Below are 26,473 nucleotides of genomic sequence, written 5' to 3'. Positions count from 1 at the left end.
CACGGGGTCTCAGAAACTTTCTAAAAGGATCTCCTACCAAAACATGGATAAAGAGCAAGTACCAGGAGAGCTACAGCACAGAGGCACAACACAGGTTCAAAGAGATCAGCATGACACCTTGAGTTACTCAGATGGTTGCCTGTCAGCTTTTTAAATGTGTTTACAGAGTACATTTTGCTCTGGTGTGGACTGAGAATGAAATTCTAAATTTTAATGCAGCTTGTATTTTTGATTGTCAGCATTAGTTGCAAAAGGAACAACCTGTGCATTGCATAATCTGCTATTGCTCTGAGCAACTAAGATCAGGCAGGGGATGATTAGAATCATAGATAAGACCTGGTACGCAGAAAGAATTGAACTTGGTGTTTTCACTGAATGTACAGATATTTCTGTTACAGAGATTTTTTTTTTTCAAAATGACTCAAACCTCATTTCTCATGAGATACGGCAAATGTCAAGACTATCTAAGTGCTTGAATTTTAGAAGACATGCTGTAGCTATACAGCGTAAGTATAGTATAGCAGAAATATTGCTGTAGCGCTCTAAATCTGACTGCATATTTACAGACATCTCTCCTTGATATGGTTAAATAAGAGGTTTAAATTTTTCAAAATCAGTGTCCTCACAATCTTTGTCAACCCTGTTTAAAGCAGGGGTGTTAGAGAGGCAAGAGAGTCAGAAAAGAGCAGAACATTATGCAAAATTTACTAAAGACAAGAGATAGACAGGTGCTATACCTGGTTTTGTTGTGGTGGTGGGGTTTTTGTTGGGTTTTTTTATTTTTTTTTTGTTTGTTTGTTTGTTTGTGTGTTTTTTTCTCCTGTGGAGCTATATATATTGCATTGTTACAAGTATAAGTGTTCTTCTGCAGACTTATTGCTGGTACTTGGCTTCACCAGAGACAGTTCTCACTTGTTTCAAATAGTAGCATACATTGTAGTCTCCTTTTTTCTTTATACTGGCATAAACTGTAGCATTCTTCTGAGACACTGAAATGCAGAAGGATCTGGGACACTTCTGTTTTTTCTTCTCTATTGAACTGGCTGCATTTGTTCAAGTCTGACATAAGAAAAGTCTTAATAAAAAGAGAGTTCTTGCCTGGAATGACTTTTGTTCAAGTACACAATAAGAGGCTGTTTGATAACCCTGATTCTGTTTGGAACAAAAGCAAAATAAAATCGGATCTTTATGATGAGGTACTATAAGATTTCTTTTTTTATTTGTGCTGATTGAAGACTTCACCAGGTTGTTTTTCTAATGTTTTAAACAAATGTGGTAGACATCTAAATGGGTAACATTGCTCAGAATTTTAGATTTACGCTCAGTGCACTGTTCATCAGGCTTCCTAAAGTGAAAGTCAAGGCAGAATATGGACCCATTAGCCAAATTTAAATGTTTTCTCTGTTTATGCGCTTGGAAAGATAGATAAAGCTGAAGGTGAAACAAATAAATAATTGATTCCATTCAGAAGGATTAACTTCTCCACATGCAGGGAAGGAGGATTGACTTAAGCAGAAGGATAAGGAGCTCAGACCAGTTCTAGTATCCTACCTAGAAAAGCTCTCAGCAGTTTGCTATGCTGTCATGGAAAGTAAGAATATAGCATAGTACTACCCAAGTAATTGTCACTGGTTCACTTACAGTACTAAAAGCTGAAAATTTCTAACTATAGCTGAGCTACAAGTCTTTCATTGGCATTATATTCCTTTATAAAGATCATAAGGCACATTGAATTAGAAATTAGAACAAGCGCTTTTATTCTTGTTCCTCTACCTTTTCAATTATAGGAACATTTTATGACTCATTCAATGTTACCTTTATTTACCTTATACCTTATACCAATGTTATACAATGTTATACTTATACATTACCTTATACTAATGTTACCAGATTAGACTGCAGCCTCTCTTGACCTAACTGCATTTAAGGCATCCAGTTAGAATGCTGAATATTAATGGCTGTGCTGGGTGTGATTTGAAACTTTTCTAAATATTTGACATGTTTCTTTTCCATTTAGGGGCAAGATGAAATAGCCATGACATGAAAAATATTTTTCATTCTGTTCAAAATATGATTGCTTTAGCTAACAAGGTAGGCTGTTGATTGAAACATGATGGAAAACAAGTAACTATTTGGCTCTGTGAATGTTTAAGGGAAAAAGAGTAGAATTTTAAATAAGAATATTTGTATAAAATTTTAAATAATTAACAATAAAGTAAAACATTTATCAAACTATGTTAAGACTAGACTACTGTGCAAAATTTCCATGTGGGTAATACTTTCAGAGATGATGGCATGCCTTAGGATTCACAATTGCCTTCCATTGTCAGCATCTAATTTTAGAACTACCATAGGTCAAGGTTGGTTTTTATCCAGACTTCTGAAATATAAAATTTGTGCACTTTTCCAACTCGATCATCAGCTAAAATAATTTTTCCCTACAAACTTTACCATAGTGGTTTGGTTTTCTTCTGTTTTCTGGTGCTTTAAATGAAGAAAAAAAAAGGTAAACACATTGCTTTAGCCTGACTTTGACTGGAGAAAGTCCTTGAACTAATGACAAAAAGAATGGACTCAGTTAGTCATGGCTTTCCATGTGCACAGCTAACAGGCAAGATAATGAAAAAAGACCGATGAGAAAGATTATGATGAGAGAGGTTATAATCCATGATACTGAGAAATAGAAGTATCTCATAGGCTTCCAGGTACATGAGCCATTTTTAAAGCTGAGCACCTGCCTGCCACCTTCAAATACCTGTTTCCAAGTGTTTAAAGTCTCTGGGATACTTGCTTATTTCTTCTGATAAACTTTTTAGCTTCATTAGGTTACACCCACTTTTTCCTTTCCTATGTTCAAATTAAACCCCATGAAATACAGATAATTGTAATAAAGTTATGTACAAAGCACAAATAGTCGACACTTCAATTCTTTGGGCATCATGTGCCATTTATTTCAACACTTTATGTTCAGTGTCAAAATAGTTTGGGGAAAAGAGGATGCCCAATATGGCCTTATTTCTGTTAAATGTATCCATAACCAAGAGTTGACATTGAATTTATCCAAGCTGTAATTTATATTATGGATTATTGTGTCTCTAAAAGAAAAGATGAACTATTGAATAAACCATGACATGAAACAGTTCAAAATAGCATTGCTAATTATTAACTGAAAACTTAGTGTTAAAATAAACTCATGTTGCCTTCTTCCTTACTCCTCTTTATTTAGATATATTTAAAATAAAATAGCATGTAGATTCTTTTCAGGAGCATTATCTTGATGAATTGTAGTTTTAGAAAAAGGGCGGTGAATGGCAAATTCTCCCAGCACCAGACACTCAAGGGAGCACCCTGAGAGAAGTAAATTATCCCTCCCAATTCCTCTGACATTAGTAGGAGTATGGTAATTTCCACCCCCTACCCCCATGACAATTCTCCCTTTCTTCTCCATATTACTTACAGGAAGGGTCTTTGCTAATTACCTGTCCCTTCCCTCACAACTAGCAACTCATTTTTCTGCAGTGATCTATTTAAATGTCTAATCTCAAACGGAGGTCTTCCTTCTCTTTTTAATTCAGCTAGAAAAAAGGATTTGATGGTGACTTGGAATCTTTTTGTATGTAGTGAATATGTTTTTGAATTTTTTGGGTTTTTTTTTTATATAACTTAAAACACACCGTCAGAGGATGCAGTATAAAAATGCTTCATGATATATAAACAACTGGTGAAAGCCTAATGAAGGGTCCATTGTACTCACACTCAGAGCACAGCCAGGAACCACCACTTATAAATCCACTTCTCATTAGAAAAAAACCTCAAGGCAGATTTGACTTTATTAGACTAAACAGGTTTTCTTTTTGTTGTTTGTTTTTTTTTTTTTCTTTTTGGTGTCGATTGTCTTACTCTTCTCATGTTAGTATGACATATAAAGAAAGGGTTTGTGTTTAATTGTAAATGACCTGTGAAATGCAAGCTAAAAGGGCAACTTAAGTCCATTGAAGATGCAGGTAGATGAGCTCTCACCTCTTTTCCTAGATGTTCTGTAGCTTCATTATAATTCTTAGGGTCTTTCAGTTTATGTCACAGAATCTGCACCTGTCAGAAGCAAAATAATTTTGTGCTGCAACATTGTGTTGTTTTTCAGTCTGTTTTTGGGGGTTTTTTATCCAGTGTTGTCCCTGTGTTTATTTGGTGTACTGTTAAGAGAGTATGAAGGGATGCAGCTCCTATTTGTATTCTGAAGTTTTGTTTGGGTAGAGTTTGTAACTATAATGATTGATACCTCTGGAGGAGTCGAAAATCATGAAAGTTCACCCTGACTACCTTGTAACTTCTATTTTGCATATATTTTCAAAAGGGTGGTTAAAATAACGTAGATTACCTGAGGCAAAGGAAAGTGATAAATACATTAATATAGGAATGATCTGTTATACAAATGAAATAGTGATTGAAGCTGAATATCAAGTTATGATTCTGTGTTAATAGCGATTGAAAATGTATAAAGTACCTCACAGCATGGAAAAGACTTCAAATCTGATGGACATGCAAAGTAACTGCAGGGATGCTTCAGTGATGGCATAAAGAATGGTTGATTTGGGATTGCTGGAGAACAGCAAACCTCTGATGTATTTACTTGACAGTGTACCTGAGCTGGGCATGTCCTGGAAGTATCCAGCACTTTCTGTCCATATTGCCATTGCACAAGACCTGAACTCCAAATAAATCTGTGTTGCCAAAGAATTCCTTCTGGCCAGTGATTTAAGCCTCTTCTAAGAAATATCCTGGACCACTTTGTCCTTCTGATGCTGGATATGTGATGTCACTGCAAAGGAGATGTGATGAACGGAGGTGACACACCACATTGGATGTCTGCACAGATGGGAAGTGCATTCTGCAGTATTCTTTAAAGTACAGGCAACTCCTGAGCTGGATGGCCTCAGAAATAATTGCATGATCGGAGAGATAACATTCATGAGTAAATGTGTATTTTGAGGTAAAGTAGACATTCATACTTGGGAAATACAGATACGAAATTTCTTAGCAGAATGATACCTTTCTATTTCCCTTCCTCATTTCTCTTCTGTGTGTGAAAATTACAGTCTGTTGTATATTTCACTATCCAGAATGTTTGCTGGGGTCTGTTGTACTGTCCTATAGCCTATGGAGACCATGTGTGCCATAATATGTATAGGAATTTTACATCTATTCAGACCTCATTCTATATGGACATTGTTGAAAATCTCAATGTCTATTGATTGCTAAATTGTTTTACACTTGAGTAAGAGGAGAATTTAGTCTGGCATTGTGAAAACACATACACTGAGGAAAATGCCTCCATATTCTCCTCTGTGATCGCATGTTTTCTCCATTGGATTGTACATTTTATCTACTGTGAAGTTTAGGTTTTCCAGTGTCACTCCTTGAGACTTTACCTCTCTTTTCTCAAACCTGAGAGCTGAAGAACAATCTAAGCTTTGTTGTTTGAAGCAACAATGGCTGCAGTACTGGATATGAAATACATTAGCTGTACTCCTTACAAAACAGGATTATTTTTGTTTGTTTTGTCCCCAGAAGCAGTATCTTATTTGAGCATCTGTAGCTCAGATTTTATTATTTCGTAATGCTGGAATGTTGAACATTACCCAAGGCAGAGATTTATGCAGCCCAGAGTATGCAGCAGAGAAAAGCAGAAACTGAACTGTGCTTTCATGCTGCTAGTGCAGACACTCTTCAAGCCATGTTCCCTTTTCTGCAGGGTGAGCAATGTTGTGACACTCTGGATGGTAATATGTTAATATGCTTCCAAGTAAAATGGAAATTCTCAGTACCAAAGAATGAAAAATCCAAGCAGAAATATTGAAAAATTAGAAAAGTAGAAAAATTACATTCTACTCAATTTCATATTTTCTTAATTATACCTTAAACTCTCACAAAGGTCTTCATATAACCCACATCAAGAAAGTGACAGATAGTTGAGCAGATCTTACAAACTTTTTTGTCTATTATTCTGTATATGCTTTTGCTTAACAGACATATGAGCAAATCCCTGAGAAAAAATATTTCAAATATTTCATGCCACGCAGTTGGTTTGTTGGTTTTTGGGGTTTTTATTTCGGTCGGGGTTCTTTCTTCTTTTTTTTTTCTCCCCATTTTACTGCTTTTCAAAGCACTTTAACGTGAAAAAAGGTTTCTCTAGTGTCTCTGGAATGTTTTATATTGATCAGCCTTTAGTCATCCATTCAGTGAATCAAAGAAAAAAATGGGCTGTGACTGTGGAAACCTGTCCATGTTTGAAAAATTAAAAAAAAAAAAAAAAAAAAAAAAAGAGGGATTTTTCTGTCCTTCCTGTCATGTAATTGTGATGACCTAAAAGGGATCAATACTGTCTTCACAGTACTGGCTTATTTTGATAAGCTGCAATTCTCTTAATAGTGTTTTTAGGCAGCAAAGGTGAATCAACTGATGCAATACTGCACTTAGTCTGCTCTGCTGTAGAAGTCTGGTGGGGAGGTTTGGCAGGCTGAAAGCTGGTTCCAGAAACAGGGAAAGAATATTTTTCATTTGAGTGTCTTAACACAAGGGTAATATCATATCAGACCTCCCTGTCTCCCTCCACTTATCAGAAACCCATTGAATGTCTGATGATTGTTATGGGATCAGAAGTTAAATACCCACACCTTGGGCTGAAAGTCTGTTGCATTTTATTTTTATTATTACAACATGTGGTTGACAAGCTCTGACATCCTTCAGTAAATGCAAAGCACAACAACAGTGAAAGAAACAGGTAAAATTGGAAAAGGGCTGGAAGAACTGCTTTTTAAAAAATAGCACACAAAAAAAGTAAACAATAGGGACTAGAACAAATAGTCCTATGGCAACAGAGGAAATGATATAATGGGTTTCAGGGAGTAGGAAAATCTTTCTAAGACGTACTGAGAATTTAACAACGTAGATATACTAACTGGACCTACTGATATACAAAGTATATATTTATACTCTTCTGCAGAACAGAAATATATTCACTTTTATGTCACCATTTTAATAGTTTTATTTAAAAAAAAATGTGGTGAGGTTAGTGCAAGTAAAAAAATAATTTTAAAAGATGGGTTCTGCAGAATCATCTAACTTCAATTGGTACTGCAGCAGTTTAGAAATTTTGCTTACTTGACTCTTTTACTATAAAGGAAATACCTGATTTAGTCTACTCATGTCCTAATAGTTCAATCCAACTAGAATTTGTAATGAACAGTGAAATGCTCTGTGTATATGTAAATGGATGAGGCTGGCAACCTCCCCTCTTCAGATAATGGTCATATTAATTATTGACAGGAACAAACTTCCCACTTTAAACTTTTGCTTTCAGCAGTTTCTAATTTTGTGAAGTGCAGCTAGCGTGCACAGAAAAGTTGCATTGCAGGTATTTACCTTTGCTCTGCTTAAGTTCATGCTGGAAAAACTAAAATCTAAAACCTTTGACTAAAACTGTTGTGTTTTCATGAATACCTCTATGAAAAAAAGAATTGTAGCTATTAGTAATTATTCTTTAAACCCTTTCCTTATTATCTTCACTCCTAAAATATCTCCAAACAGCAGCCTATTCCTTCTACCTATACTCCTCACAACCATTGTTCTTCTACCTTTCTGCTCCTTATGGCAATGCCACCCACCCACATCTATATCTATTACCTTCCTGGTGTTATTGTTTCTGTGTGTGTTTTCCTCCCCTCCTTTTACCCTGTGATGCTGTTCCAAAGTAGAGAAAGACCAGGGACCAAAACTGAGACTCTGCAACTTCCTGGTGCCCCAACAAATGCAGTTTACCTATGGGACTGTCTGGGAACTTGTTTAGCTGTATTACCAGGTCAGTAATTTCTTTTAACTTTTCTTTAGCTTTTTATGACTATCTAGTGTAATGTCTATTGCTATAGGTTTTGGGTTTGTTTTTTTTTTTTGGTCACAAACAGGTAGAAATAGCAAGTATGTGCTCTGTGTAGAGAAGACCCTAGAACAGCCTCAGAACTGTAAAGAATTTCAAATGGCCAATTACTTGTCATCAAAGGAGTGCAATTTTAGTGATAGCAAAGAGAACAGAGAAGATGGGCCATGATGTCAAGTACCATGCAGATGTGGGATCGCAGAAATCAAGTCAAGCGGGTTTTATTGTGCAAACTAGACCTTCACTGATACAGGTAGTTAAAAACATAATAAAATGACGAACTGAACAAGCAGAATTAAAATTGTCCACCTGCATGTTCTTTAATGTCTTTTTTTCAGCTATGGAGATATTAAAGAATACACTATAATCCCTTAAATTGAATCAAATGTCATGTGTGTAGAGTATGTGCTGATAAAGGAAGCTTACAAAAATAAGAATATTTTCTGCTTTAAAAAATACAAATATCTGACTTAAGCAGAAAACCTAAAAAATATGGTTGAAATTGCATATTTTGTTAAATTCCATTTCTACCAAACAATGGAACAGTTCTAGAGATTTTGCATTGGACATTGTTCTTTAAAATCAATAGAATTCACCAGGTTTACAGGCATTGAATTATATTACACATTTTACTTGAAAGTAGAGACTGATTTATGCATCTTTTACTATTTGGTTAATTTTACATAATAATTCTAATTTTCAAAATATGATAGGGATGGCACTTTTCTATGCTTTTGATTGATCTATCATTCTTTTCATTGTTAATAGTCTACTTTTTAATAATTTGAGGCTGCAATGATTTACAGTGGTTGAGTATTTGTTTCTCTGTTGATTATAAACCAAATATTTCAAAGTAGAATAGATAAATGAGAAGAATGATTGATATTCCCATCAAGTGTATGCAAATACTATGGCTAACATATTACGATTATCAAAAAGACTTAGGCAGAATCTGCTACAAAAGGCTATTGAGGAAACTAAGTAATCGGGCTGAGGGCCAAAATATTGGCATGGGTCTGAGACTAGCTGAGTCAAAACTGGAGCTAGGCTTACTTGCTCAATATGAAAAAACGTTAAGAAGGAAAAGAAAGTGCAGATGAACAGAAAATAGCAAAAAGTGTATGAAACAGGAATTGAGTAAGTCAGTGCTTCAAAAGACAAAATCTTCAAAGTGGCTTCAGGAAGTTAGCTTAACAAATGAACATATTATTTTTGAGTAAATGAAAGAGAATTACAGCTGAATAAAGGGCTTTTGATTAAATGGTTTGTTTAGCTTACTAAAAAACATTTTAAATTTTCCATGAGATGTAGATTCATGTAATTTTACATTAAGCTATTTTCACATTTCCATTAAAAATGTTGTCAGTAAACTTTTGACCAGTCCTTAGTAATGCATGCTGGAATAACAGAAGTTAGGTACTAACACTATTGGCTTCTAGATGATTGCAAGCTATCCATATGGAAACAACAATAAAATTTCTCAATGTCCCTAGCAAACCTGAATAGTGAACAATGTGCAAACACAATATGCAAGATAATGATAATTTCATTCTGCTAGTCAGTTATACATTGTTGCACATGATTTAGTTTACTGAATTGAGAAAGCCTAGATATGACTGAATAATAGCCATAGGCCAAGGCTTGACCTAAGCAATTTTATTAACAGAGATGACAAGATCTTAACAGCGTTTTGCTACTACTAACACTTTACCTACTAGATGGTATTTTCTCAGAATAGAAACAGTAAATTTCTGTCTAGGAAAATGAGTAATTTATATTGGTTAGGTAAGGAAAAGTATTTATGCAAATATTAATTAAGAAATAAAATATACTAAAAGCACTTTTTTCTTTTGCTATATTGCTTTTAATTGTACTTTAACCTCACAAGATTTAGATTTGTAAGATTTATTTTTCTTTGCAAGGTATAGTTTAATCATCTCAGATCCTTATTTAAATTCTTAAATAGAATGTAAAGGATTTGTGTCTTGGTTTTTTTATTTTTAATCTGAAAGTAAGAGCCCGCTGATTACAAAAGAATGAGTAGTAATGCAGATAAAATATTTCATACAAAAGTTTCCAGTTAAATGGAGCGTGCCTTCAAGGAACAATGGCAAATTGTTCATCAAAATAATCTGCCAATCTTGTCCCATTCAATTGCTAAAATACTCTTTTGATGTGTAAGTTCTTAATTAACACAATGCATTATATTTTATAGGTCACAGTCTTTCAGTTACCATATTTTAATCACAAAGGAAAAGCTCACTCAAGAACGGTCATAGATGTAAACATTTTACTTCTTTGAGATTCTAGCTGTAACCTTTCTTCTCTGTAGTTGAGAGTTTCCTGGTTTTATTTGAAATAAAGTGTGTTGTAATTTCATAGGAAATGGGTAGTAAACTTCTGGACTTCCAAAGAAAAATCCACAAAAAGCCTGTTTCTCATTATTTTTTCCTGTGGTCCAAGCATTTTCTCCGATTATTCAGTATATTATACTCACATAAATAATTGAAAAGAAAAAGGTAAAGAGAAACAACCAGCCTCTGACTACTAAGGTTACCAAAAAATTGGTACAAATTCAAAGTAAATTATTAAAACATTTTATTTCAGGAACTTGGTTTCAGCATTCTTGGTAAGATATTATGCGTTTGGGTCCCTATCTGACTGTCTTGTTCCTGACCACCTAGTTCTTACATCCTTAGACAAATGCTACTGGCTAGATGAATAAAGGGTTAAATAGAGCTTTGACCTGACATGGTACAGCCATCTTTAAACAACTGGTTTAACATCCTTAAACATCCTGGTTAAACAACTGCTACACATTTTTTATGAAAGGACCATATTTACCTGTTAATATTTAAGGACTAAAAAGTATTCCTCAAAGCTTTATGACTAAAGATCTGTGTTCAGGTGCTGGTTTATACAGCTAGACAACATATGAAAAGGTATTGGTTTTTCAGAAGTTCCATAAACTTCTTTGCTGGTGTTTAATTCTTTTACACTAAGGAGAAATGATAACAGAATGAGAAATGTCCTCCAAAATTGGGTTTTGTAAATCTGAATTAAGGCTAGCATACCTGACAGTCTCTTCCAGTTTAGATGCTACAAGAGGTTGACTTGCAAAGAATTATGTGTTTCTTAAACACAAATCTCAAAATACAGAATAAAAATTCCTTATTAAGATGTCTTACAGATCACCCATAGATCTAGATTTGTGCATAAGAAGAAGGGTAACAGTAGATGGTTAAGCTAAGTCCTAGTTCTGTTAATTGTAATTACCCAGTGGAAACTATCAAACCTGCAGGTGGTTACTTTGGTATTATGTTTAATGTTGGCTAAATGTTACCAGGTGCTTTTTAGAAAAGTTTAAGTAAATTACAGTAGATAAATGAGAAATTATCTTTCATTTATATTCAATCTTCTTCTGATGTCCAGATTTCTAGGAATCTCTTAGGCAACATATTCAGAGAGTATACTACAGAAACCCCTTTGAGTAGAAGACCATTTGTATCTAATATTAAATTCGCAATTGTGGAACAATTCACAAATAAATCTGCATCCTGGGTAGTCTTGCAAGGGGTTGGTAGAGGTAAAAGCCAAATATGTTCTTTCTTGAGCCCTCATTTGCTGCCCCTGAATGGCCAGAGCACTCCTGCTGTAGGGGAAGACAGAGACTTCTTCATCCATAGCACAACGTACATGCATGGGCACATGTACACATGCATAGCACAGGTGGGCTGGGTCGTCTTTTACATAGCCACGTGCAGTAGCTTGACAGCCCCTCCAACACAGTGGCTTTTTTGTCAAAAGTTCTGCAATGTGATACTTGTCATAGAAAGAAGGGGAGAAGGAAAGACATGATGCTGCTGGAAATGCATTTTTAATTTTATTTCTTCATATCAAACTGGTATAAAATGAGGAAAACGTATCCTTAAGTGCCCTTGTTTTCTCTTAGTCTTTTGGTTATAGAAGTTATTTCCCTCTCTTCAAAAGTTCACAATACAAAGTTATTCCCAGGAGGAAAAGACCTAAAGAATAGATCTCCATCTCTGCCCTTCCCTTTCCAGCCCTCCAAAATTTAAGGCCAAAACTTGTTAGCTGTTTACAATGACTCTATTGTTTTTTTAGCTCTTTTCTTCCAGAATAAATTCATATGATTTCCATGCAAAATTGGGAAAAGAAAATGTTTGTAGTTAGTGTGTGATTTTGAAGGGCTTATTTGCTGTATTACAAAATGCCAACAGTCAGGTCAAGACATCCCAGGGGTGAGGCTGCATGGAAATTTTCTGCTAAGAGAAGAAGGAAAAACAAACAAAAAAAACCAACCATCCAGAGGCATTAAGTTAGGCAGCTGTAGCATCAGAGAGGAGTCGTCAGGGAGGTCAGGGGTAGGTCAGTGAGAAAAGTCCTGGGATGGATCACTGTAATTTCAAGAGCTTTTAGTATGGGAGAGAGATTGAGGGTCAGAGAATTTTGAGGCAGCTGATATTGGCCAGTGGGGTCTTCCCTTGCACCGACTGTTGTCAGAAAAGGGGGAGAGTCAGGCTGCCCTGGACAAGGTAGAAGGGAGAAAATAAGGTTACAACTGGCATCTACTACTTGTTGCAGTCAGCATGTGGGATGTCGTGTCATGGGCCATCCTCTAAATCTGCCCAGTCCCATCTACAACAGCATGGCTTTAGAAACATGTCAGCTTTGCTTACACCCAAGCTTTCACTGCTTTCCACCTCTGAGTGCAGAAATAAGACCCTGATACAGTCCCTAGTAATTGTTTAGATATCATTGACTTGAAAGATATATATATATTCGTGTGTGTAATTATTATAGATCAAGAAACTCAGTTTGTCCACATTCAGGATGGTAGTAATATGCTCAGTGTACTTATAATATCCCCAGTCTTATATTCATTCATCTTCTGTCCTTATAAATAAGTTACTTATGTGTTTTATTACAAAGACAAAATCCAAACATAAAATTTCTGGAGTTATGCTCTCAGTTGCTGTTGATACAAAATAATTCTAACTATCAATTTTGCAGGGAAAATATTAATTTTATGTTACTTATCCACTCAGTTTCTATGAAAAATTAGAGAAAGGCCCCTTTTAAAACCACAGAGTTCCACACATGCGCCATTTAGGAGCTGTCTATTTGCAAGAGTTTTTTATATAGTCAGCATTCTAATGGACTCACTGAGCTTAATCATATACTGTCTGCATTTCCCTTGATTTCATTATGCTTTATATCAGTGAGATGGAATGTTAGCATATTGCTACACCAAGCATATTCAAAGTACATCACCTATCAAATTAAGAAAAAAAAATATTAATTGAAGTAAAAGAGTTTGGTTACATGAGTTTAGAATAGGTATAATGTCTCTCTCTCTGAATAATTTCCCAATACATGTTTTTTAAGAGATTAGGTTTCCAAAGAAATTAATCTAATATGATGGCTGGATTCCATTGTTTCGAAAAGTAAATCAAGATAACGACAACTAATATTTCTGAAACAAAAAAAAAAAAAAAAGGGCAAGCCACAGTGAAAAAAAAAAGGGATTGCATCTTTGCTTCCATATCATAATTCACTGAATCTCTATTGATTTGGATTCCTCTGTCTCTTCACTGATTTCTGGTGACCACAAGAAACAAAAAGACCATGGTAACGCGGTTCAAGACTGTGTATTCAATGTGTTCCTTTCTGAGTGAACTACTCTGCAATTAAACAGTCCCTTTAATCAATGTAAATGAGTTTTGGTTTTTAACGGACTTTCAGGATGAAATAACTTTTTCGTCTTTTCCATAAAAACCATCTGGAATATAACAGCAGATTTTGCAGCTGTCTGTCCTGGTTTCTTTGAGAACGGGAAAATGTTCTGCCACAGACACATAACTAACTTTAATTAAAATCAAGCCAGCTGAGACAGGTGACTTCTCTTTCAAAGCTGATAAACAGTTATGTCGTAACAATATTTGTTTATAGTAGGGATTACTTGTTAGAGCTTCTGTTGAATCACAAACTAGAATTCAAGCTTTGCTTTCACTCCGGCTATTGTGCTCAGAGAAAAAAAAATCTAAATTATAAAAAATATTTCTGCATAAAGTAAAAACTTTAATGCTAAAATTTGGATTCCTAGCCTTTGTTTCATTAGCAATGTTCCTTGCTAAGAACAAAAAATAAGTAAATTTTCTTTTCTTGATTAGTTTATAAAGAACTTATTTGACAAAATTTATTGTGTTCAGATTCTCCGCTTCCTCCTTTTCACTAGTTCAGCTCAGGAATAGTTCAGTTGGGAAGTCCTGATTTCTCTCCAGTTCTCCCTTAACAAAAAAATCTGTGGAGTTATGTCGGCACAGAACTGGAGTGAGACAGCAGTAAATTAGACCCAATGGAAATGGATATGTAGACATCTGAGCTGAAGATCACAGGGAAAGGAAAGCTGAGCAGCCATTGAATTCACCAAAGAAGGAACAAAATAAAAACTTGTAAGTCAGATCACACAACTGTGGGACTTCACTAATTGCTCATAACAAGTGTACAAAGAAAGCACTTGAAAGAATTTCTTTGTATCAAATACTCTCACAGGGGCTGATAAAGAAAATGGAGCAGAGGATCACTGCCACTATGTCATGAATATTGTCTTTCAAGATCACAAGTTTGATCAGTTCCTTTTTTCTCCCTGCCCTTCCCTGAATTTTTTTTTTTTCTTGCATGAATTGTTTTTCTCTTGGATAAAACTTTCTTGCACAGACTTGATACTTAAGAAGAAAGGGAAACTGCATTTTGTGGAGAGCTGAGAGCATGTAAGTGTGTTAAATTTAAGAGGTATTCCCAGAAAACTGAACTAAGGTAACATATCTGGCAAGATGGTTTCACAGAAGGTAAAAAAATCAAGCAATGGTAATTTTCTTTATAAAAGTGAAAATTATTTGGTGTGTATTTTGGCTGTTTTCTTTCTTTGCTTGTTTCTCCTTAATTTTTGCTCCCCTGTCCTTTGTTTGTTCTTTCTCGGAGTCCCCTGGGAGTGGCTTTTATAGTTGTCACAAAGCAGTATGGAATGTGCATTATGAAAAATTAACGTTAATCTTTAAGAATGTCTGTCACTCTTAAAGACGCTATACCAAATTTCCCACCTTTTAAGTCATTGATATTTAGAAAAGGGTATGTTTATTCTCTCCTGCACTTCCCTGTGTGTTCCTTTCCCTGGGTGGCTAGCTGAATAATTCTCCAAGCTCCATTGACTACGTCAACTAGATCTTAATTGACTGTAATGGGACATTTAACAACTAGGGCATATTTTGGTACCTACATTAGCCAAGTAAATTTAGTCTCACTGCATTGCACAGAAAATGTTTACAGACTTCTTGCTAATGATAAGAAAACTGGTAGGTACAGCATTTCCTTGCCCATAACCTTATTTGTAACATGTTGACAGAGCAGGTCTTAGCAAAACTCATCCTGCTGGTGTCTGTAACAATGTAGGCAAAGGTATAAGCAGGATGTCAGGTCAGGTGCCAGATGCTAACACCAAGCATTTATGATCAAAAGACATTGCACGATGAAGAAGGGGATCTGTATCTCTCACTCCAGGAACTCAGTTGTAATCTTAACACCAAATCTGGAGCAGCACGGTTTTGCGACTCTGACTCAACCTTACTGAGAAAGGTGTTGTTAAGATATGAGAAAACATTTGAACAAGAGTCATGCAAGAAAAAGAAAGAAAAAGAAAAATGATACAAGTGTAACTGTTATAATAAGTAATAACAAGTAATAACTAGCATCTCAAGGCTATAGTAAAAAAATGTTCTTACACAAAAAGTTCTAAACACCTAGTTTTTTAAAAAAAGTAACAAAAAAGGAAAGAATCTGCAGAGACTGTAGTTCTGCAATATCAGGGTGTAGCCTCTTCTGAAAAGCAGAAGAGGGTGATCCTTCCCAATGTGACTGACAGCTCTCTGGCCAGCAAATCCCCATCTAGCATCTCGTCAGCAGTGGTGAGTATACCAATGTGTAGCCTAGTAGCTCATTAGCCATAGCTATCTACTCTGTTGTTGACCAATACATAACTGCTTTGTTGTTTATATACTCTTGCACAGTTTCTTTGGCCATGATAAAAAAGGCCCAAGCATAAGTGATCATAAGGGGAGGGTTACAGCTGGATTTACAAGGCAGATGCTTAAATGCCAGTTGATATGCAAAACAGTTCTTTTATAGCTTCACCAGCCATCTCTATTAGGACTAGTCCAATGACTATGTCATAGTTTTACTTAAAAAAATGTCATTCAATTAATTCCACAAAGTGATAAATTCATGAATACATTATGGAGACTTAGTGAAAGGTCTCACATCTATGCCAATTAGAAGAACCTCAGCAATACTGTTAACATTATGAGCTAAAAATTGGCAGTAGGTAGTGTTCGGTTTTCTAGCAAACTGGCAAAGTGCTAGACAACCATTTATGATCACAGTGATGGCATCTTGTTGATAGGATTCTAGTAAAGCACTTTCCTGTTTGTGATGTCATGTTTTCTCAGACCACATTTGGTGCAGATTGCTGGTCAGATCATCAGTTAGCGAGCAGTGCAATATCCCTAGCTGTCTGATGCTTGCAGAACAGACAACAAATTCTCATTGAAATACTAAATGCTGTGCCATTACACATGGCAGTCACAGAAAAGAAAATGACTGAAAAGTAAGCTTGTTACTGCATCAAATACAAAATAATAGAAAAGTCCTAAAGATATACCATAGAATGCCCCAGCAAAGTACCGCTGTTTTGTCAAAGATGGCTTTTGGGATGGGTTTAATGGAAATGGCAGGTCCCTCAGTTCACTATTACATATATGTACTTCATATTCTCAGCACACAGTTCAAGGAAGCACAAGAAAAGACTCCTGTCCTGGGAGATGAGTGAGGCACAGGGATGAGATTCAAGACACCGTTGATCAAATAAAAATTTCAACTAGTTCCCTGAATACTTGAAATCAGTGTAAGTCCCCAAAACCCCCCATTGTTGTGGGATGTTGTGCCTTTCCATAGTGAAGATGGTCAAATACTATTAGGGAGTGAGAGGAATTCCCAGCAGAAACATTCAACAGTTTATGCAATTCTCCATCTTCCACCCACAATAGAATGACAACTGAAATCCAGTGGGAAGCAAACTGCAATACTGTCTAGTGTGCTGGAGACTCCTGAAACCGTGAAACAGATGTCACAGTGCAAGGCTAAGTACTGCTGACATTTCTGCCAAAATAAACAAATCTGGAGGTTAGAATCTAATCACAAATGATTGCAGCTCTTCACTGTTATATGTTAAATGAGAGTCTACTGTAGTTGAAGGATGCAGATGTCACCCACCTTCACAAACAGAAATCTGTCCCATCACAGTATGATAATGACTGGGATATATATCTTCTGCCAGTTGTTGGGGAAACCTGCTACAGTAGATCTCTAGAAGCTTGAGGCTAAAATCGATCCTCAGCAAGTCAGTGTTAAGGTATGGTTGATGTGATTTTTAAAGCCGTGAAGATTCAAGGCCTACGAACAGAACAAAAGCAAGATCTGTGACTGATCTTTGTCAGTCAGTGAAGGTCTGTATGACTGTACTGTGACTACCAGTCAGGATTTCTTGGAGAAAGCTTCACTTCATTCAGCTATCTAGATTAACTTGCAGACTGTTCACTTGTTTCACAATATCATGATGGCAACAATCTTTAAGTCAGGAGCAGTGCCAGGGTATTTTGCAGTCTCCCATGGTCCTCAGTAAAGCTCCTTTTTTCCACTAGCATAAGATGCGAGAAGAAACTCCTCACATTTAGGCATGATGCTATGCAGCCCCGCATCCTATAGCGTAGACGGTGGCACGTTTGACCTATAGAGACTCTGAAGTGACATAAAAGCCACAAAGCAAGTGGTCCCTGCCAGCACAGGGCTACTCCTGATACAGGCTGCAAACATGATTACTGCCTGCTTTGCACCGTTCAGCACCTCAGCCTGTACCTCAGTGTAAGGGAAACAGCAAGCCTGTCTCTGCCTCTCCCAGCAACATGCACTGGAAATACAGTATGGAAATCTATAGACAAACTCTGCCAGTCTGGCAGCATCCTCCTTCACTACCTCTCTTGATGATGATGAAGTCACACAGAGGATAGCAAAAGCTGGTACAGATTTTGAGAGATTAAATCAGCATGTCAGGAATTAAAAGGGCATCTGACTTCAAACAAATGTTAATGTGCACTGTGTGGTTATCACCATTCTTCTCTATGGTTGTAATCCTTGGACAAATTAAGGCTTTTCACATCAAGCCTTCCAGCCAGTTCCATGTGAGTTATCTCTCTGCCTGTAATGCTGTTAAAACTTATAGCACAATATGATTCCAAGCAGTACTGAGGCAGTGTTCCTCCAGGGCTGAGCTACACCGGTCCAAGCATCTGACTCTTATCTCAGAAAAATGATTGCTCAAAGCTATTTTCCGATTTTAAAATATGTGAACAGCTGAGAGGTTGGCCAGTGAATTGTTAACCAGACTTGCTAACAGCAAATCTTCAGCTGTGCCCATTAGCTCTACAACATGGGACACTGCAGCTAAAGAAATGACCTGCTATGCCAACGATTGTGAACTGATCACGTCAAAGCTAATGAGCAAAACTGACTTACATTGTGCAATACAGAACACAGCAAGGGAAAGCAGGAGGTTACCTCTTGTGCATGTGGCTTTTCTGATGAAAATATCAGTCACATACGTCACCAAATTTTCCATAAAAAGCAGAATCCTCATATGATTAACTAGTGTAAGACTGACAACAGTATTTTCTGTATTTACCATATAGACACTTAAATTTTGAAGGTTATGAAACTGAGCGTTTTTGTTTTCCTGAGAACAGAACACGCAATAGAAAGGCTGATATAAAAAAAAAAAATGCAGTGAGGTATGTTTCTTTTAATTCTGTGAAAAAAATCAGTTGAAGATATTGACTAGGGAGGTTGAAACCCTTTGGTCAAAAAGCTTGAAATATTTCAGTTTCCCATGAGGATTTTATCAGGAAAGATGAAATCTGCTCTGATCTGGTCTTTAGAGGGAAGTGGAGTACATGGCAGTTGCTGCAATGTTTTTTGATCACATTTCTGAGTTGTTAACTTTTTATATCTTGCAGTTCAATATACTGCTCAAAAATAATCTATGGAAAATTGACATAAATTTACATTTGCAGAAAAATATTTCTATAGAACAAAAAATATTTTTTTGCATCATTTCAACACAATCTTTTCAGTAAACTTGGGATTTCCAGACATTAGTCTTCCACAGATAATTTCTGTTGTGTGAAGAAATCAGTGTAAATGCTTTGACTAGACCAAGAAAATTCAGTTTCTTATCCAGCAATGCCCATTATTTCCTGGCCCATGAACAACAGTATTGATTAAATAACTTTCATGTGACATTATACATTACTTTTCCTTTCTTGGCCTTAATTTTAAATTTTCAAGCTCCTGAAGTAACAGAATGAGTCTTTTGGGTAGCACATTGCTCACAAGGCTTGGTTCAGGTCCTCTAGTCCAGGATGATAATCCTAAACAATAAATTTTTAAGATTTGCTTGGTAGCTTAAATTAAACCTGCAGTTTCTGGCTCAGTAGTTCAAACACTGGTTGAGGAATCGAGTTCCTGACTACCAGTCTTGGCATAGCTTTGTCCAGCTCTTCTAAATCCCCTTTCTCCTATGTGAAAGGACAATGTCAGAACAAATAAGAGTGTCTGCTTAGGCGGAATACTATATTTTCTTTGACACGTATTTATAAAGTAATTTGAAAATAAAAATCATTAATATTTACCCTTAACAATGTATTTTAAAGCAGTCATTCAATTTATAGCACAGGTAGCTCAAATACATTTCAGAAGATACTTGAATGATACCCCAGAGTAGGTATTATGGGCTTAGTCTCTGTGGTAGGAAGTTCCTGAGCTTCCATCTAAAACTAAAATTTGATCTTTTGTGAATTTGCATTGCATGTAACAGCGTATATTTGGGAATAACCAACAATGCAAAGATCCTTGGTTCTCTCAGACTTTGGTTTTGTTTAAAGAAATTTATAGTGGTGAACAGAGGGGAAAAACTGTGTAGAGTAAATCCAATCCTTACCAAAGCAGATGCCTTTCAGAGCAGGATTTGAGAATTCTGAATTCCCAGCTCAGTGGCACAATAAAACCAGTTATGTGAACTATCATTTGGAAATGATAATACTTATCAATGTCCATCATCTCAATAAAAAGGAAAAGGGGAAAGCTGCCTGAGCAAGCATGTGCCCAAATAATCATCTAAGTCTTGATCTGGCATAGAAGGAAAGGATTGCCAATATATACCAGACTTGTGGCCCAGGATAAAAGCCAAACAAGATATTCTAGAGAGAACTATAATACATAATCTGATCAAAGTTTTGATGTTTTTCTGTTTCAAGAATGAGAATGTAAGATAAGATAGGGTGATTAATTCAATATTAGGTATTACTGTTTACAGAAAATGATAAATATAGTAAATTCTGACATGCTTGAAGTCTTTTGGGGTTTTTTTTGTTGTTTTTTGGGGGGGGCTTTTTTAAAAAATATATTTTTTTATTATTTTCATATTATTACATCAGTTTTTCAGGGGAAGATAATTAAGAAGCAAAAATGCTGTAAATATCAAACCAGAAATTTATACCATTTTTACATACATCTTACTCAAGAGGAAAAACATGGATCATATTTACAGGAAAACAAAAATAAACTCTCATATGCATTAAAATCGTAATGTCATGCAGACAGTGCTTTCCAGAAATTATTCTGGAAGTCTGCAGTAATACAAAGAGCTATAGATGAGATGTAATGTCTCTACAGATACTGTAGGAGATGTAATGCCTCCACTGTCAATGACAGCCCTTATTTATGACTTGGTGGAATTATAAACTGGTGTTTTTTCTGACAAAGGATTATGCTCTCATTGTATATTGTTTATATAGATGTAATCTGGTATAGACTATAAGTTAGAAGAATGACTCTAAACCTCATAGGAATTAATTCTGGAGTAGCTTCCAAGTACCAGGAGAGGAGGAACCAATCTGTATATATTAAAGTAAATGACGGTAAATTTAGGCTTGGGGTTATATGATAAGCTAACCTGGAAACTGCATTCTATGACTGAGGAAAACTCCTCTCCCTTCCTGTTCCAAACTATGTCACTGTTAGATACTTATTCTATGCCGAATATATTATCTGCTGGTAACCAGCCTTAAATACTTAAGAAAAAATATCATAACTTCATGCTACCTGGCTTTAGATTGCTAAGAGTTAGAGGGGAATAGCTAGTTCCCATTTTACTAAGACATCACAAAGCTTGTTTTTAGTGTCTATGAAGGCTACTTAGAGAAGCAGCCCAGAATTAGATGACTAACATATTTGCTGGGGTTTGATACATCAAACATAGAACATATTGAAAAATATACATAGATCAATTAGGTACAAAAATGCTTTATTTAAAGTTTATGTGAACAGTTTTTATACCCAAAATCAATAAAATTGTTTTTGCAGCCATACTGATGTTGAAATGTTTTGTCCCATTCACCTTACCAGTCTGCAATTTGCAATAGTCAGCTCTCCCATAATGTTGGAAGACAGACAAATATATACCAGAAATATATGGATTCAAAACTGGTGGATTCTGCTAATATTTAGTCTTTTCTGTGGCCGCTGCTTCAAAAGGCCTCATTGTGTCAGGCTTTCAAAGTCAAAAACTTTTAACGACCTGCACTTTTGCACTCAGCAAGATGATCAGATTTTGAGTCATCTAAAAATCCAGGGATCAGATGGTCACAGCCTAAGTTGCTCAAAGTCATCTACTAGATAGTCAAGCTTCAGACAACCTGGTCCCTTTGTAGGGCTTTCATGACCTTTGTGAAAAGTGCTGGGTGCACTTTTATCTGCAGCAGTGTTATAGTTGTCCTGATTTCAGCTGAGATAGTTAATTTGCTTCTTAGCAGCTGGTGCAGTGCTGTGTTTTGGATTTGTATGAAAATGATGTTGACAGCACACTGATGGTTTTGGTTGTTGCTGGGTGATGTTTATACTAAATCAAGGACTTTCCAGTTTCTCAGGCCCTGCCAGCGAGAGGGCTGGAGGGGCACAGGGAATAGGGAGGGGACACAGCCAGGACAGGTGACCCAAACTAGCCAAAGAGGTATGCCATACCATGGGATGTCATGCTCAGTATATAAACTGAGGGAGGAAGAATGTGGGGACATTTGGTATTATGACATTTGCCCTCTTGAGTAGCCGTTATGTGTGACAGAGCCCTGCTTTCCTGGGGATGACCAAACACTTGCCTGCCAGTGGAAAGTAGTGAATGAATTCCTTGCTTTGCTTGCTTTCGCAGCTTTTGCTTTACCTATTTAATTGTTCTTATCTCAGTCCTTGAGTTTTACATTCCTTTCTGATTCCTCTCCCCATCCCTCTGGGTGAGGAGTGAGTGAGTGAGCGGCTGTGTAGTGCTTGGTTACCAGCTGGGGTTTAAACCACAACAATATTGCTATAGTGACAACAGCATTAAATGCACATGTTCATTTTCCTCATTAATAAGACCAGTTTCTACTCACAATTTTTTTATTATGGAAAATTATTTTGCCTTGACTAAAATCTTTCCTTTTTTCCCCACAGACTGTTCACCTTGGTATATTTTTTCATATCTGTATGCTTACCTTCTCTTGTTGCCTCTGTAAGACGACTGGAACTGGTCTTCAGACAAGTAAAAGCTTCTTATAGCTAATGCATATTTCACAGCCAAATCATTCTACAGTTTTATGTCTAAACCTATATATTGTTTGAAAATGTTAACCTTCATGAATTCAGCTTATTTGCTAAATAAAAATTGTCTCCATCATCTTATAACAGTTCCCCAGCTCTCTAGTAAAATGTGAAAATTTAGAAATCATAGCAGCTTCTCTAAGAATGTATTCATCGTAAGGAATGCATCTAAAAACCTACAGATGCTTGATTACAGCTTCCAGGGGTAATCATCTTGTTAAATTATACGTGGTTTAGCATTTGCCAGACTTTACTGTCTCTTTAATAGCAAGCATTTCCAAAATTGATTTTTGCATATAAGAATGTGCAGTTTTATGGAAAATACAGGAAATTTTTTTCAGAAATTGACAACAATAATTCCCCCAGAAACTTTCCCTATTTTTTCAAAACATTTAAGATAAATTTCAGAATCAAACGTGAAATGTGAAGCCTGAAAACAATAAAACCCCCTATATCTGATCAATTTCCTTTGTTTAGATTGACATAAACATTTACAGTAATTTATAAAATCCCTAGAAGTTATGATAGACCAGTATATTTTTCTGTTCATATTCAGGCAACAGTGTAATCAACATCAAGAATAAAAGTTGAAATTTCATGTTTTTTAAAAACATGAAATATTCCTTTGTAGCTCAAAACATGAACTCAAATATGAAACAAAGGTCTGCTTTTATTAGCTACTTAACCAACCCTGATTTATATAAACCAGATGCATGTCAGTATAACTTTGTTATGCTAAGTACACTAGCTCAAATCCGTACCTGTGGAGAAATGATGTAAAGTTTATTGGTAATAGAGAACCCTTCACAAATTCTGTGTACCATAGCAACACCTCTTTTTGCATGCCCTGTGTACCGAAGGTTAATATTAGGTATGTCACTATCTGGCTGATATTATTTGGAATAAGTATGTGTACTTGTGAAATGGAATGACTAAAATACCATTCACCTGCATAGTAACTGATTTTCACAGTCTGTTCTTCAAAATGAATTCAAGATTACTGACAGTTATTATTTATACATGAACATTGTAGACAAACTGCATTATGCAGCTGACTGCTTAGTCAGTATACATTGTAAGTCAAAGATGTATTTGACAATACATGTAAGAATATTTTAGAAGTTAGTTACAAATTAACAAATCATGAATATGGATATGCTGCACACTAATGTGAAGAATTTCCCAGTCCTTACTGAATTCTTCAGATTTCTGACCATGTACTGACTTCACTGACAGGTTTGTCTTTTCCAAATTAACTTCAATTAAAAACTCCACGTCATGGTTTAACCCCAGCCAGCAACCAAGCACCATGTAGCCACTTGCTCACTCCCCCTCACCCACAGGGATAGGGAGAAGAATCGGAAAAGAATGTAAAACTCAGGGGTTGAAAAAAGAATAAATCAACAGGTAAAGCAAAAGCTGTGCATGCAAGCAAAGCAAGGAATCAATTCACTACTTCCATGGGCAGGCAGGCTTTCAGCCATGCCCAGGGAAACAGGGTTCCATCACATGTAACGGTTACTCGGGAAGACAAACACCATAATGCCAAATGTCCCCCCTTCCTCCTTCTTCCCCCAGTTATATACTCAGCATGACGTCATATGGTATGGAATACCTCTTTGGCTAGTTCAGGTCAGCTGTACTGACCGTGTGTCCCCCGTCTCTGCGCACCTCCAGCCCTCTCACTGGCAGAGCCCAAGGAACTGAAAAGTCCTTGATTTAGTGTATATATACACATCACCCAGCAACAACTAAACATCTGTGTGCTATCAACATCATTCTCACACCAAATCTAAACAACAGCACTGCACCAGCTACTAGGAAGAAAATTAACTCTATCTCAACTGAAACCAGGACACCTCACATTCAGTGAAAGTGCCTTTTCCACTTTCATTGAATAATATTATTCTATTGTCTCCAAGGTCCATTTGGATCTTTTGTAAGCGTATGGGAAGAACTTCTGCCTCTGTGCTGCAGATCTCTTAGTCCTTTATAGCAGCACATTCCTACCAGGTTACCAGTCTCCAAGAGTGGAAAGCTCCATAACAGAGAGCAGTTACATGTTGTCAAATATCTGCACATAAAAATGCACTGCTGGTTGTAACCTTCATAATAAATTGTGGCATTCATTATCTGGACAGGGTGTATTTTGTCTTTGCTAGTCCCTCTTTGCTGGCCACAAGTCTGGTGGAGCCAACATTGGAAATGAAGGCTGAACAGAGCTCCTTTTCCAGTGGCTGGTAACCGCTAAATGTGATCACGCCTAACTGAAGAACCAGGAAAACAAGGAGCCTAAAAAGAGACAGAAGCTTGGCATATGTTTGATCTTTAGATCAAAAGGAAGGATTATTAATCTGAAATAAAATAAATGCTACTAGACTGACCTTGAAAGTAATAAGGAAAGGTGGACACAGAAAAATGATACTTGAATCACAATATTTTCAAACTGAAGGGGAAAAAAGATCTTTGAAGAACATGTTGACCCATTAGAAGGGGAAATTTAATTAAATGCCACATGATGTCTAAAAATAATCTTATCACTTGGAGAATACAGATGTTAAAAAAGGATCAAAAGCATACATGTTAGATTCTTGGGAATGCACATTTCTGCACTCTAAGGAATTCTTTTCAAAATGGAGCCCTCAGAGGAGCAAGCAATCTGCAGTGCATGATGTAAACATGCCACTGGGAAATCCTCTCAGGCTATAGGTCTCTTCCTGTGTTTCTTCTCTGAAACATGCTCATACAGATTTCTTGCCCAAACAGAGTACAAATGGAGTATCCATGGGTACCATTTCGTACCTTGATGGTATTTCAGATTCATTCCCTTCTGAATCAGGAGGAAAATACACTATTATAACTACAAAAAGATTTTAAGGTCCTGTAAATCACAAGAAGATGTATAAAGATGTCTACATATCACATTTTAAAGTTGTTAGGCAGTTTGTTGAACCTCAGATGGTGAGTTTTTGGTAAAACTCATGCATGTTGTCAGACTAAACATTAGATATAAGAGGAAGGCTTTTGTTCAGGCATAGCTTAAATGGCAACCTGCTTAGCCTACATGCTGCTTATAAACCGCCTCTTTCCCAAGCAAACCTGGACCTTATTTTTTGTTACTTTTTTCTGATGTAACATTTCTCACCTTATTAAAATAATTTAATGTGTTTGATCAGCTTATGTGGCTCTGAAGACCTAAGTTGAAAGAAGAAACTGTATTGGGATTTTTTTTGAAAATATTTCTATGATAAATACAAATTATAGAATAGTTTGGGTTGGAAGGGACCTTAAAGATCATGTGGTTCCAACCCCCTTCCCATGGGCAAGGAAACCTTCCACTAGACCGAGCTGCTCAAAGCCCCATCCAGCCTGGTCTTGAACACTTCCAGGGATGGGGCATCCACAACTTCTCTGGGCAACCTGTTCCAGTGTCTCACCACCCTTACACTAAAGGATTTCTTCCTAATATGCAATCTAAATCTACCCTCTTTCAGATTAAAACCATTCCCCCTTGTCCTATTGCTACAGGCCCTACTGAAAACTCTGTCCCCTTTCTTATGCACACCCTTTAGACACTGGCAGGCTGCTGTAAGGTCTCCTTGGAGCCTTCTCTTCTCCAGGCTGAACAGCCCCAAGTATCTCAGCCTGTCTTCACAGGAGAGGTGCTCCAGCCCTCTGATCATCTTTCGGGTCCTCCCCTGGACTCATTCCAACAGGTCC

This window comes from Falco peregrinus, chromosome 7, assembly GCF_023634155.1.
Source record: "Falco peregrinus isolate bFalPer1 chromosome 7, bFalPer1.pri, whole genome shotgun sequence".
In the NCBI taxonomy this organism is placed as follows: domain Eukaryota; kingdom Metazoa; phylum Chordata; class Aves; order Falconiformes; family Falconidae; genus Falco; species Falco peregrinus.
This window is presented reverse-complemented; position numbering follows the sequence as displayed.